The sequence below is a fragment of the Cryptotermes secundus genome, unplaced genomic scaffold (assembly GCF_002891405.2).
Source record: "Cryptotermes secundus unplaced genomic scaffold, Csec_1.0 scaffold979, whole genome shotgun sequence".
Classification (NCBI taxonomy): domain Eukaryota; kingdom Metazoa; phylum Arthropoda; class Insecta; order Blattodea; family Kalotermitidae; genus Cryptotermes; species Cryptotermes secundus.
In genome coordinates, this window is record NW_019736411.1 from 652,764 (window position 1) to 666,068 (window position 13,305).

Below are 13,305 nucleotides of genomic sequence, written 5' to 3' on the forward strand. Positions count from 1 at the left end.
ATAATAACAATAGTGAACGGTGCAGCTGCAATAAATCCTATAGAACAGTTCAACTAGTGGCTGTCTCTTCATATGACATTCCATATTGGTGACCCCGACGTGATTGGAAGCGCGTGTGGTGAAGATCATCAACGACTCCCACATTGGTGACCCCGACGTGATCGGAAGCGCGTGTGGTGAAGATCATCAACGACTCCCGTGACCCCGACGTGATCGGTAGCGCGTGTGGTGAAGATCATCAACGACTCCCGTGACCCCGACGTGATCGGAAGCGCGTGATGGTGAAAACTGAGCTGAATAGCGAGCGTTGCAGAAATGCGTGATAATATGTGGGATGTTCCCACAGGCCCATGTGAAATGTAGGGAGCAGCTGGTTTGGGGCCTCGTTTTCTCCCACGAAGAAAATACTGAAACTCGTGGTGTGCCAATGTGTTGGGCCAGCAGTTCGGACACTCAAATGGACCGACTTGACATCATGCATCTCTGCACTGGCCGGCCAAAGGAAGAGACTGACGTCGTGTGTACCGAATGAAGAAACGAAGAAAAAAACCGTCTGCTACTGCAAGAAACGTAGCTGTGGTCTGTGCGTTGCTCCGTACTTCACGGTGTGGCATACGAAAATACAACTGTGACTGGAACTGACTGTACTTGTGGTGTGTGTGGTGTATAGCGTGATATACAGCAAAGAAGCCGACCTTCTCCCACCCAGTGTGGTACGTGTGACGAAACTGCGTATTTCGTAAATGAAGTTGGAGGTCTACAATTCACGCAGCAATATAGGAATCAGAATTTGGGAACTGTGGAACATGGACTGGACATGCATGCGTGGCATAGGCAGGCACCAAAGCATCCAAGCACGACAGAATTTTCACGCAAGTATTCAATTTTTAAGTTCATAAATTTTCCATAGGTATTAACCTGGGGCAAATAAACATATGAATTAAGCGGAAAATAATACGTCTGTAAAAGCATGAGGTGCTCATTCCTTTATTGTAGTGTTTCTGTTTACTTTACATGCGTAAATAAATAGCGGTTACATATATATTTTTTAGCCTAGTGAAATTACAATTTAAAATTAACTAACTGACCAACTAACTTCATGGAGCTGAGCCCCTCTTGAGCCGCCAATTGTGTAGCCACTCAAGAAATTCCCAATATTTTACGGAACCCGAAGGTTCATTACCATGTTCGCAAGAGCCCTTCGCTGGTCTCTATTCTTAGCCGGATCAATCTAGCCCATACCGCCCTATTCTACCTTTCTAATGTCCATTCTAATACTATCCACCCATCTACATCTTGGTCTTCCTACAGGTCTCTTTCCTGCTGGCTTTCCCACCAATATCCTACATGCTTCCATCTTCTCCCTCATTCGTGATCCATACCCTGCCCATCTCGTCCTCTTTGACTTGATCATTATAATTATACTTGGAGAAGAGTACAAGTTATGAAGCTCCTCATTATGCAGTTTGCTCCAACCTCCCGTCACTTCATCTCACTTCAGCCCAAATATTATCCACAACACCCTGTTCTCAAACATTCCCAGTCTATGTTCCTCCCTTAATGTCAGAGACAAAGTTTCACAACCAAACGGAACGACAGGATAATTTTTTTTTATATTCTAATTTTTACGCTTTTAGACAGCAGATGAGAACATAAAAGTTTCTGGACTGAATGGTAGCAAGCATTACTCGAGTTCAATCTCCTCTTAATTTCATCCTGAATCAAATTTTGATCTCTTAATGTCTTTCCCAAGTAAATGTGTCACATTTTCAAAATTCCTGTAGCCTATATTTTTATCATGATTTTGTCGTGCGTTCTGGTGACTAGACAGCAACATATACTTAGATGCCTCTGGGTTTACTTCTAAACCAACCTCCTTACCAGCGTCAATTACAGTTTATGTGTTTGTCCTTATGATATCTCTATTATCACCCAGTAGATTCACGTCATCAGCATCGATCAGCAGCTGATGTGTCCCATTTAATTTCAGTTCCGCCTAGTTTTCCTGGTCCTTCCTAATAGCATATTCTAAAGCAAAGTTGAAAGCAGTGACGATAAAGCATCTCCTTATTTTAGACCATTTTGTACAAAAAAATTGTCAGACAAATGTTTACCTACACGGACTTTTAGTATATATCCATTTAAACATATTTTAATCAGCCAAACCTGTTTCAAGGGTACCCCAAATTCTCTCAGAATACTGTACAATTTAAAATTATCATTTCTAATGCGGTCCGTGTGTAAGGCTAGGGTTAAAATGTTCTGTGCTTAAAAGGCAAAATAAAAGATATATATATAGCATGAGCACAAACCATTAGCTGACAGTAAATACCGAAATACAATACGCAAGTTTTATATAAAAAGAGGACGTTTAGGTTGAAATTTGGGTAAAACAAATAAAGAGACTGTTTTCACGATAAGTAGGTTGTAATTTCCACAACTTGGCTAAAATATTGTCATCCACTTTGTGTCTAGAGTCTTCATGTGTTTCCATTGTTCCTCGACGCCATTGTTACTATGGCCAAACGAACAGAGAGGTTTCAGTAACGGCTCAGTATTATATGGCTTGGGGCTTGATAGAAGGCTTAATTAATTACGCCGAGGTACACTTTGCTCAACAAGTTCCATTAGTGCACAATACATAGTCTTGGATATAGAAACTGAAAGAATGCGCACTGTAATCTGGTATAGAAGCGCACAGTAACTTCAAATAGGCCTATAAATAAGGTAAAGTTGTTCTTGTACTTAATTACACACTACGCCATGAAGACGTACGGGGAAGTGGAGGAAAGCTCCATGAAACATTAACGATGACACTAGATGGAGATAAGTCGTCAGTTTCACGACACTGCTACTTTATTACCGGGGGAAGATCCCCCATCAACCCTAGAATAAGATGCTGGGTGGGCGCCTTTGTGAGGACGAGAAAAATCCCCTGCCTCTTCCTGGAATTGTACTGGATTCCTCGGCATTCCAGCCGATAAACTAGTCGTGTTACCGACTGAGCTCTACCAGCTCCAAGCCTACTACTTGTATTAAAAATGGGCCATTGAAAAATGGAGCATTCTTCAAATTCTGTACATAGTATATTTGAAGTTTCATTATATTTTACTATCTAGAATATTTTGTATATCAACAAATTCTCCCTTTGTTTTGGTATTAATGTTGGTCACGAAATTGTCTGGAGCACTAATACGAACTTCTTTATGAAGCGATGAGAAGGATAAAAGAATATTTCTGATTGGCTGAAACCTACTTCTTACGTGAGACCGTTATCACTGCGGTGAGTACTTGCATTGTCGACTTCAGGACGGCGGCATCAGCGCAGCTTGCCACTTGTTTCTGCTGATTTCTGGCTGGGCTTACTCTTCTACCGTAAGTATGGAGTCTGTATGTTCCTCTGAAACGTCTGCCTCTCTTCGAATTGCACAGCTTTAAAACCCAGAAAATAGTGATCTTCGTTAAAAAATATGTATTATTTTTACTGTTACGATATTATGAGGAAAGGCTTGAGATTAAAATGCCAGCACGGAATTTAAGTACACACACTGCCAGAAGGCGTGCTATATTTCCAGTTACTAACATGTAATTTTTAATCCCATGACTTCGCAACATTTTGAACTGGAATGTTAACTTGCTTAGTTCCCTTTCACACACAGGTCGACCCACCTGTATACGTGTATACAGGTGAAATGTCTTCTGAAATGTTAATATTACATATGTGAGAATAACAGAAGCTGTTCATATAATTTTTATCTTTTAAGCATGTTTTAATAACTGCGTGTTCTAAGAATATTTTAACGGATTTGATCAACGTGTTACCAGGCAACAGCTCTGTAAACACGTCCCAACCAGCAAAAATAGAGGAAGTTGTGTTTTCTGCAGATTCGACAGACGCACCAATAGACTGGCTGGATAGCGATCACGAGATATGTGCTTACTGTAGGTCCATGTCCGTTCCGCGGCTGTATAAGTAAGTGAAAATTCGTACGGAGCAATTAGGAGTTAGGAGTTGTTAGCAGTTACGGGTTACAAGCGAGTAGTAGCGACAGAAGCACGCGAACAAGCAAGTAAGTCAGTTCTCGGTAGGAGAGAGCCACGGGATGTTCGTAGTTGAAGAGGAATTAGAAGTCGGCCTGTGGAGACTTAACGTGTGATTAGAAGACTTTATCTGTGTGCAATTCAGTGAGACTCTTATAGTTTCCGTGTTTTAAATCCGTGAGGACTAGTGTAAATAAACTGAAGAGATCTGTGTGGAGTTGTAAATTGTGTAAATTATAAGCAATATGCAATAACTAACTGTAGCTGCGAGCTGTTAAGTTGTTAATAAATCAATTTACCAATCCTAACCCCGTCTTTTGTCACTGAAACACTTCAAAATATATTCAAGGTTATAAGCTACAATAAATTTTAGAATCTTTCACAGTGGAGGGCTTAGGTATTAAAGGGTTCGAACTTCAGGTTCCATACTAAGTGTTCATGGTTCAAGCTTGATAGAAAGATTCTAATTTACTTAATTAACTCCGCGGAGCTGGTTTCTTTTTGAGAAGCATCCAGTTACATATCTACTCAAGAATCGCCCAAAATCTTATGGAACCCAAAGGTTTATTACCGGGTACACAAGAGCCCTTCACAGGTCCCTATCCTGAACAAGATCAGTCCAGTTTATACCACTCCATCCCATCGCTCTATAATCTATTTAATATTGCCCTCCCACCTATGTCTAGGTCTTCCTTGTGGTCTCTTTCTTTCTGGCTTTCTCACAAATTTTCTATATGCATTCCTGCTCTACACATACATGCTATATTCCTTGATTATATCATCCTCCTTGACTTGATCATTCTAATTATACTTGGAGAAGAGTACAAGTTATGAAGCTCCTCATTATGCAGTTTTGTCAAACTTCCTGTCACTTCATCCCTTTTTGGTCCAAATATTTTCCTCAGCACCCTCTTCTCAAACATTCTCACTCTGTGTTATCCCACGCCCAACCTCCAAGATGAATGACTACCCCTTGACGGCTGTCCCGCGGCTGCTTATTCAATACATTAGGAGCTACCCTCCATATCTGAAGGGCGTCTCCTCCATCCGCAACCCAAGAACACGCCATACATTGCTGACAAGTGACCCACTTAAAATGGTCATATAATTTACTTAACTTTCTTAATTACTGATATTTACATAATATAAAAAATATAATATTTTCTTAGGTGTTTGAAAAGATAAATTTGTTTTTCTTTATGGACTTACAACTTAAAAATATCAGAGCGACTCTTGAAATCGGAAACAATTGACCCAAAATATACAATATCTCTTAGCTCTCAAGGCATAATATAAAATCCACCACCAAATATGCATGTAATTAAATTCTCTTTTAGAATAAAGAAATATATTTCTTCTTAATACTGGGTTACTGGTTTAGGAGTGCTGTTCGATTAGTCGCCGAGAACATTGCCGCGTCCAGACGGAAGCTTTAGAAGTACTTCTCTTGACTAGCATTTCGAATCTTGGTTGCTATGAAACGACGTGCACGACGCGGCAAAATCTTCAAGAAGGCGAATCTCCGAGTTCGAAGACAAGAAGAAAATGAATGATTCCAGCAGCATTTCTCCGTTTTCTCTCACATATATTTTTCTTTTTGTTGGTTTAATCTCCTTTAAACCCCCACCCCTACTTCACCCAACTCTTAGCCTATGTTTACTCTTATAACCAAGAATACAACAATATAAAGAAAAGTGTCTCGATGAAAATCCTCATAATCTTAAATGTTCGTAAAAAAAGGCGTTATGACTAAAAAAGGAAAGCATTCGCCACCATAAACGTAATATTATACTAAAGGGCTAATGTTAGGTAGCATATTTCTATATAGTTGCTTTTTGAATTGAGTTGAGTGCAGGCCCACAGGCTTAAATAACCTTATATTTAAACGGCTGAATTCATTTATAACTGCGGATTACGGGTAGACCCTATATTATTTCCCAGAAGAACGGAGCAATGGAATTTTTACTATAATGATTCTGGGGGCTGCAAAGAAAAATTTCTTTCAGCGATGACCTTAATTCTTGCTTCTTTCCTTTCCCGTGCTTTTTCCCTCAAGATGGATGACAGTGTTAAGCTGAAGAAAGTAAACTTTCTGCAGAGAGGTGGATGATGTGTAGAAGCCATGTTATTAAATTCAAGGAGACCAAGAACACTTTTTGTCAACTTCCAACGCCCTGACATTAAGCCATCGACTTTCTTTTTTAATATATGTATCTCTGTCTCGTAATCTTCAGCGCTTACACCAGCAGTTGCCATGGATGTGAATTATGCTGACTGCTGAGACGCCCTCAGTTTTGTTTCTAAATCTGAAATACATATTTTTTCGGTGCTATATAATGGAATACAAGAACAACCAAAAATATAACCCAGAGTTTTCGACGTCAGCTGAATTTAACAACAGCCTAACGCAATTTATCAGAATATGGTTTGCTTAATAATTATAATTGGCACGTGGTAGCGTAGTTGGTTGAGGCACTATATTACAAGCCGGAAGGTCGCGGATTCGAGTCCCGAAAAGGTGAATTTTTTCACTTTGCCTAATCTTTCCGGCCGCACTATGGACCTGGAGCCGACTCAGCCTCTAACAGAAATGAGTACCAGGAATCTTCCTGGGGAGTAAAGGGCTGCCGGTGAGTAAGACTCACAACCTTACCGCCATCTGTGAACCGTCTAGATAAAATGTGGGAGCCTCGACGTCTCACAACCCCCTGGGCCTTCACGGCCTGTTACAGGGACAGATTTATGTTTTTTAGCTTTTAATTAAAATCGGAGATTTACAACTGGTCTAAATATTGTTCATGACGGCCGCGCTGCTAAGTTACATATAAATTTGAACAACTCGAGAACTAAGATCACAGGTTTCAATCCTACCGAGGGCACGGATGTATTCTTTTTGTAGAAAGAGGACTTGCAATGAGCCGATACCTCTGCAGAAAAAAAAAAGGCGAAATGAGACTTGAAATAGAACTATTCCGAATTTAATTACAAATTATAAAGCAATCTGTGACAGCGGAGGAAATCCGACACTGTTCGTACTAAATTTCTGCTTTAGTCTGAAATATACAAATGTTTCCTTCCAAAATTTTGTGATTGCCTAAGCAAGCATCGAACTGCTAAAGTGACAGACTGCTGCAAATTCACGAATCAAGAAGTGCAGTTATATTTATCCTATGAAGAAAGCAGTCTTCTGGGATTTGGCACCGTGTATATGTGGTGTTAACCGACGTTTCGGAGGAACGTATCGCCTCCATCTTCAGGGTAGAAGAAAAAATATAAGAAATCTGCAAGCGAAGAGNTACACGGTGCCAAATCCCAGAAGACTGCTTTCTTCATAGTCAGCGCCGTGAAAGCCTCAAATCTTATATATTTATCCTATGTTTTGTTTGTTCTTCGGCTCCGAGGAATAACAAGCGTTAACTGATTATAATGTCGTCCTTTGTGTTTTACACTTAAACTAACCTATTTATGACCACATCACTGGAACACGAATCCTTTGGAAAGCAGTGTCGTTTTTTAGTGAAGGGCCTTGCTATATCGTGGACAGCAAAGATTCGATCTTCATCAATAATTTTCATTTTCGGAGGTTTCCCATTGGCTTCAAATATTGGCTTGGCATTGTATCCACCCAAACGATTAACAGGCCAACTTCCCCAGTGAAAATGTGTGGACAGAACCCAATGCTGACAATTCACCCACAAGTGGGAATTTGTAAAACTATACCTCAATATACTCCCTCTGCCATTTAAGTACAGCTTCCGTAAGAAGAGAAGATATTCAAAATATTTTGTGAATGTAATAATAGAGTAATGAAGCTTTCAAGTTGTCTTTATGACAAGCTTTGTAATTTGCTTTTTATGTAACAGTCGAATGATGCAGTAACAAGTAATAATTTTGTTATTAAATGAAAGTTACTTCCGTGTCACAGTCTGAAACGCTTCCAAACGCTGCTATTCTTGAAGCTGAACTACAAAACAGTCGGTCTGCTTGTTCGAACTTGACTGTTGGTAAGGGAACGCGGACAAGGGCTCAAAACTTTCATGTCCTCACGGACTGGCGTTACGGTTATGTGGGATTTAAGCTCCCGACTCTAAGTCACCTGATAATTGCAACCACAAACTTTTCTTCACGTCTTCGTACAATTCTTTCCTCCCTTCCTTCCTCTTTACCTCAAAAGTATGGCAGAAACTGAACACAAATATAATCCCTTGGACCTGGAACGAATCTGTAACCTGAATTCTAATATCATACCGCAGCTTAGGACCGACTTTTCTCGGTCAATATCCGTCTCTCAGTTCAGAATATAAAGTTTACAGGATATCTCCAATCATGGCCGCGCCATAGCGGTTAGTCGCTGGCTTCCCACCGCGGAGCCCCGGGTTCGATCCCGGGGTCTGGTCAAGTGGGATTTGTGGTGGACAAAGTGGCGCTGGGGCAGGTTTTCTCCGAGTACTTCGGTTTCCCCTGCCAATCTTCATTCCACCAATTGCTCCACAATCACCCTCGCCTATCATCTGGGGCTGGTACAATAGACCAGAAGTGGCCGCAGTACAAGGGACTTAGTCCCACCCCACTAGCAAAAAAAAATATATCCAATCGCTCAGAACGACGGTGTTAGACATGTCAACCCGAAACAGAATTCTGGGGAAAACACTATTTCAAATGCCAAGACTGATACGCAAATTACATGTGCGTTTTGTTATGTAAAATTTGGATTTCGATGGAATACAACATCGAAAAATGCTTAAACATATTCTGTGAGCCTAGTGTGAATCATAAATTATTACAAAAAATTTTATTAGCATAGGTTTCTACTACTCAAATTTGTAATTCAGAAGTACGCTTAATTCTTCCATTATAGATTTGGAGCCACTCATTCAAAATATCAAATACATTCTGTAGCACGTAATTTCCGAGACATAAGCAAGGGAAATTCCTAGTATTTGGGGACAACATCACTTATATTTCATACAGGGTCTTTTTTTTTTTTAGTTACTTGACGTGTTCACGGTTCTCCGCTTCACGGCGAGCGGTGCCCTGCTTGCCCCAGACGCATACGAATTTTGCCGATGAATCAGCCGATAACGTTCGGAATGAAGAGAAGTAATTAACTTGTAGATCGCTTTATGGCAATTCACGGTTAGCAGTGCGGTTCATTTGCTGAGAGTTTTATGATTCGTCAGCAGTAGGTAGCAGTTATGAGCTCCGTTATCAGATCCATGAGCCATTTATTCTCACTTGGAGTTACTGAGCGGCTTTTTTCATCATGGTGCTGCACGATCTCTTTTTATCCGAGGAAATAAAAAAGAAGTCTCACGGGGCAAGATCGGGTGAGTTTGGGGGTGAGGCAAGGGTGTCATACCATTTTTTGGTCAAAATCGGTGCACACTCAGCGCTGTGTGGGCAGGCGCGTTGTCATGATGAAAGAACCATTCACCTGTTTGCCTCAAATCGGGACGTTTTCTCCTTAAACTGTTATGCAACCTTTTCAAAACTCTGTCAATCGTCCGCCGGCGATGTTCCAGAATGATATGACGAATATCTGTCACGCTTTCATCAGTTCGGGCGGTCGAAGAACGTCCACTTCGAGGGTCATCATCAGTTCACATTTCATCACGTTTGAAAAGGGAGAACCATTCGTAAATTTGTGTATTACTCATGGAGGCTTCCTTGTAGGCTCTTTGTAGCATAACAACTGCTTCTGCTGCTGTTTTCCCCAAAAGGAAACAAAAGTTCACAGCAGCGCGTTGTTCGTCTGAATCAGCCATTAAAAAATTGACGAATTATACAAAAGTTATTTCGAAAAAATTGACCAAACACTAACGCAAACTTCTCTGACGACACCAGCCAGCATACTGATTCAGGTAGGTGCTGCAAACAACCACTTAGCGGCGGAAGCCTGTACTACAAGCGTCCCCCCTTCTAGAAACAAATTCCGGTTTTTCTTGGATCCCCCTTCGTATATTTTAGAGTAACGTGTATTCTTGTATGACACCTACAAGAAATGCCGATCTCCTAGAAAGTGTAGGAGAAAATTAGACCTAAATTTCCGGATGAAAGAGTTCCCAGCTACAAATATTCAGTTTGCTGAATAAACTTAGAAGAACGGGCCTTTTAAGAGACAAGAAAGAAAAAATGAAAGCGTCGAGTGCTTACTGAGGAGAAATTAGATGATATACTTGAAATACGCCTGGATCACCTAAACGTCTGGCTCAAGAGACCGGAGTGTCAATGTCTAGTGCAAGAACGGCAACACAATTGGTTAAGCCATCCAGTGAAAGTTGGTGTTTGGTGTGCTGTACGCGCAAGAAGGATCGTTGTACCCGTGTATTTAATGAAACAATTAATTTCGAAAAATATCTGCATGTAGAGAAGATGGCATTTTCAACACCTCCCGTTATGTGTGAATTGTAACTACAATCTGTCTTCTCAGTTCCATCTAGGACTCCGAAATTCCTCTCATTTATAATCTCTTTCATATGAGGATAGAGAAAGATCCATTCTCTTTATTTCTTCGTCGTTGGTCTATGAAATATTCTGTTTCAGATACCAAAAATCTTCTCCGTTCTGGTTTACTGCATTAACAGACTTTCTCTTCAGTCAGAGCTTGTTTAGAAGTGGAGATAGGAATATTTTCTGTGAATCTGCAAGTCTGCTATTTGCAAAACAGCCTTTCGCCCAGACAGGGATTTCTTATGACGAAGATATTCTCTCGCAGCTCATTGCTTACTTATTTCACACTTAACCAATCCACATAAGGAGCAGCAGAATGTAATATAACCAATCCTGATATCGAGTGGTATGGCCATAGCTTACAAACTCTCCTCAAACGTCTCAAAATATCCATTCTACAGCAGACGCTGTGCACAAGTGAAATATCTTCATGCGACCCTTTCATGTGAAAAGAAAGTCCATGAAGTACTGAGGTTAAATCCATTCCACTGTGTAGATAAGCCTTCAGACTTAACTGTGAAGAATCAATGAGCAACCGCCATCCTCAAACTTTGTATCGCCCTCAAGGATGCAAGGCTGTAACATCTTAGGTACAGGCAGTTCCTCATTATGTCTCACTGGTCTCAAGCTTGGTGAAGATTTGAGTATTTGATGGGTCCTCTGTTTTAACGTTTGTGTCCAGAAACATTGGTGAAGCAAAAGCAGAAGTCTCAGGTATGGTGCTTCAGTTCTGTTCAAACCATGGCTACAGCAGCTGTCACATGTCGTTTACCATTAATTCAGGTCCTCATATATCCACTTCACTCATTTAAAAACAAATTCAAGGAGCCAAATATTTGCCCAGGTCACCGATTTTCCTTCGAAAATGTAGTTTATATGCTTTTATCATGAGGGGCGTCATTCTTCTCTTCTGAGAATTAAGTTTACGCCAGCACGACGTATTAAAGTGGAGAACTCACAGTAAGCAACAAAATATATGAAGGAAACAGTCTTCTGGGATTTGGCACCGTGTATATGTGGTCTTATCCGACGTTTCGGAGAACGTATCGCCTCCATCTTCAGGGTAGAAGAAAAATATAAGAAATCTGCAAGCGAAGAGACTGTGAGAACCGTAAANTCCATTTTCGGCGTAGAAAGAAAAATATAAGAAATCTGCAAGCTAAGAGACCGTGAGAACCGGTAAAAGCAGACTGCTTTCTTCACAGTCNGGATAAGACCACATATACACGGTGCCAAATCCCAGAAGACTTCTTTCTTCATAGTCACTGCCGTGAAAGCATCAAATCTTACAACAAAATATATAAATAACAGTCCCTCGCGCAAAGACTGAAGATGTGTCCCTTTCAGGTAATACTAGCATCTGCATTCGGCAATATTAACAATGACATTTAAGGTTAATACCCACCAGTACACCGACAATGACACTTTATACATCAGATCGCCGAAATATTATTCCAGTTATGGATAAAATACTTAATTTGACGAAATGTCTCCAGTCACAGAATTCCACTTGTAACGGAAAATGAATAGAATAATGTTATATTTCAAAATCTGAGAAAGTCAGAAAAAAAAGACCCTCCCAGAGAATCTAGAGTAAAATCCTATAAAGTAACTTTTCACCCGGAAGCAAAACCTTCGTTGAACAGAGTTATTACTTTCATACTTGATTTACACAAAATCACATTCAAGAAACAATCTCGTAAATGAGTTTTGTTATTGGTCTCAAAACGTGCAAATACGCGCAAACGATTGAAGAAGTGTTTAAAGTGTGTAAACTGGATGATATTTCATTAACACAAGATCGGCTCTGTTGGGGGATGTATGATATAAAATACTATTAACATTGTACGTTGACTTGGCACCAGGAGTGCAATGGGTCGCCGCCAATCATGGAGTCCCATATTCACAAACGCACTGCACCCGGAGCCGTGATTGCGAGAGTCGTAAGCCTATATTACGTTTACGTTGAGAGCGTTATTTGCACTTTATCACAATTTCCACAATAATGTTATTATATAGTGAACCAGAAGCAGTGTCTGTATTTCATGATACTATGACACGTTATTAATGAGTAGTTCCTAACAGTACTAATGGGTTCATACCTAGTTTTCATTACGCAATAACTTGCAATAATACAACAAAATTGACTTAATCGGAGTACTGAGAACTTGCCAGTGCAAACTCCATAGCGGTAACGAGACATGGAATTTGTTGTCATCTCTTTTGCACACCCTCGTAACAACAAATTTCCCTTCAAAAAAATAACTAATAATTGAAATGCTGCATCAGTGGGGAGAATTATGCACTTATAAACATTAAAGTTAAAAGCGAGATAACATAAAAGATGAAAAAGTTTGTGTCGATGGTATATTAATAAAATTATTGTGTTCCTGGACATTATCTATTGTCCTGTTTTTTATTATTATTATTTAGAACACAAAAGTTTCGGAGACTGGTTTCAGTATTTACTTGAAGACGGACGAAGAAGCAAATCTCCGAACGTTTGTGTTTTAAATAAAAAACAGGACGATGGACAATGTTAAAAAACACAATAATTGTTAAGACCGTGTATCTTAAATCTGTAACGATTTCCGTCAGTTACGTTGCAATATTCTGCTTATAAAGGAACAGATTTAATTCTGAAAATTGCAGGTTTTGTCGCTTTCCTCAAACTTCAACCTATTCGCTACTGTTACGTTGCAATATTCTGCTTATAAAGGAATAGATTTATTCTGAAAATTGCAGGTTTTGTCGCTTTCCTCAAACTTCAACCTATTCGTTATTGTTACGTTGCAATATTCTGCTTATAAAGGA

At 40.0% G+C, this 13,305-nt stretch overlaps 1 long non-coding RNA gene across 1 annotated transcript in view; it reads right to left on the bottom strand.

Annotated features, from left to right (window-relative positions):
- The window catches only part of LOC117282746, a 538,891-nt gene that overhangs the window by 508,730 nt on the left and 16,856 nt on the right, over positions 1 to 13,305 (bottom strand). The gene's annotated exons all lie outside the window — the stretch shown is intronic.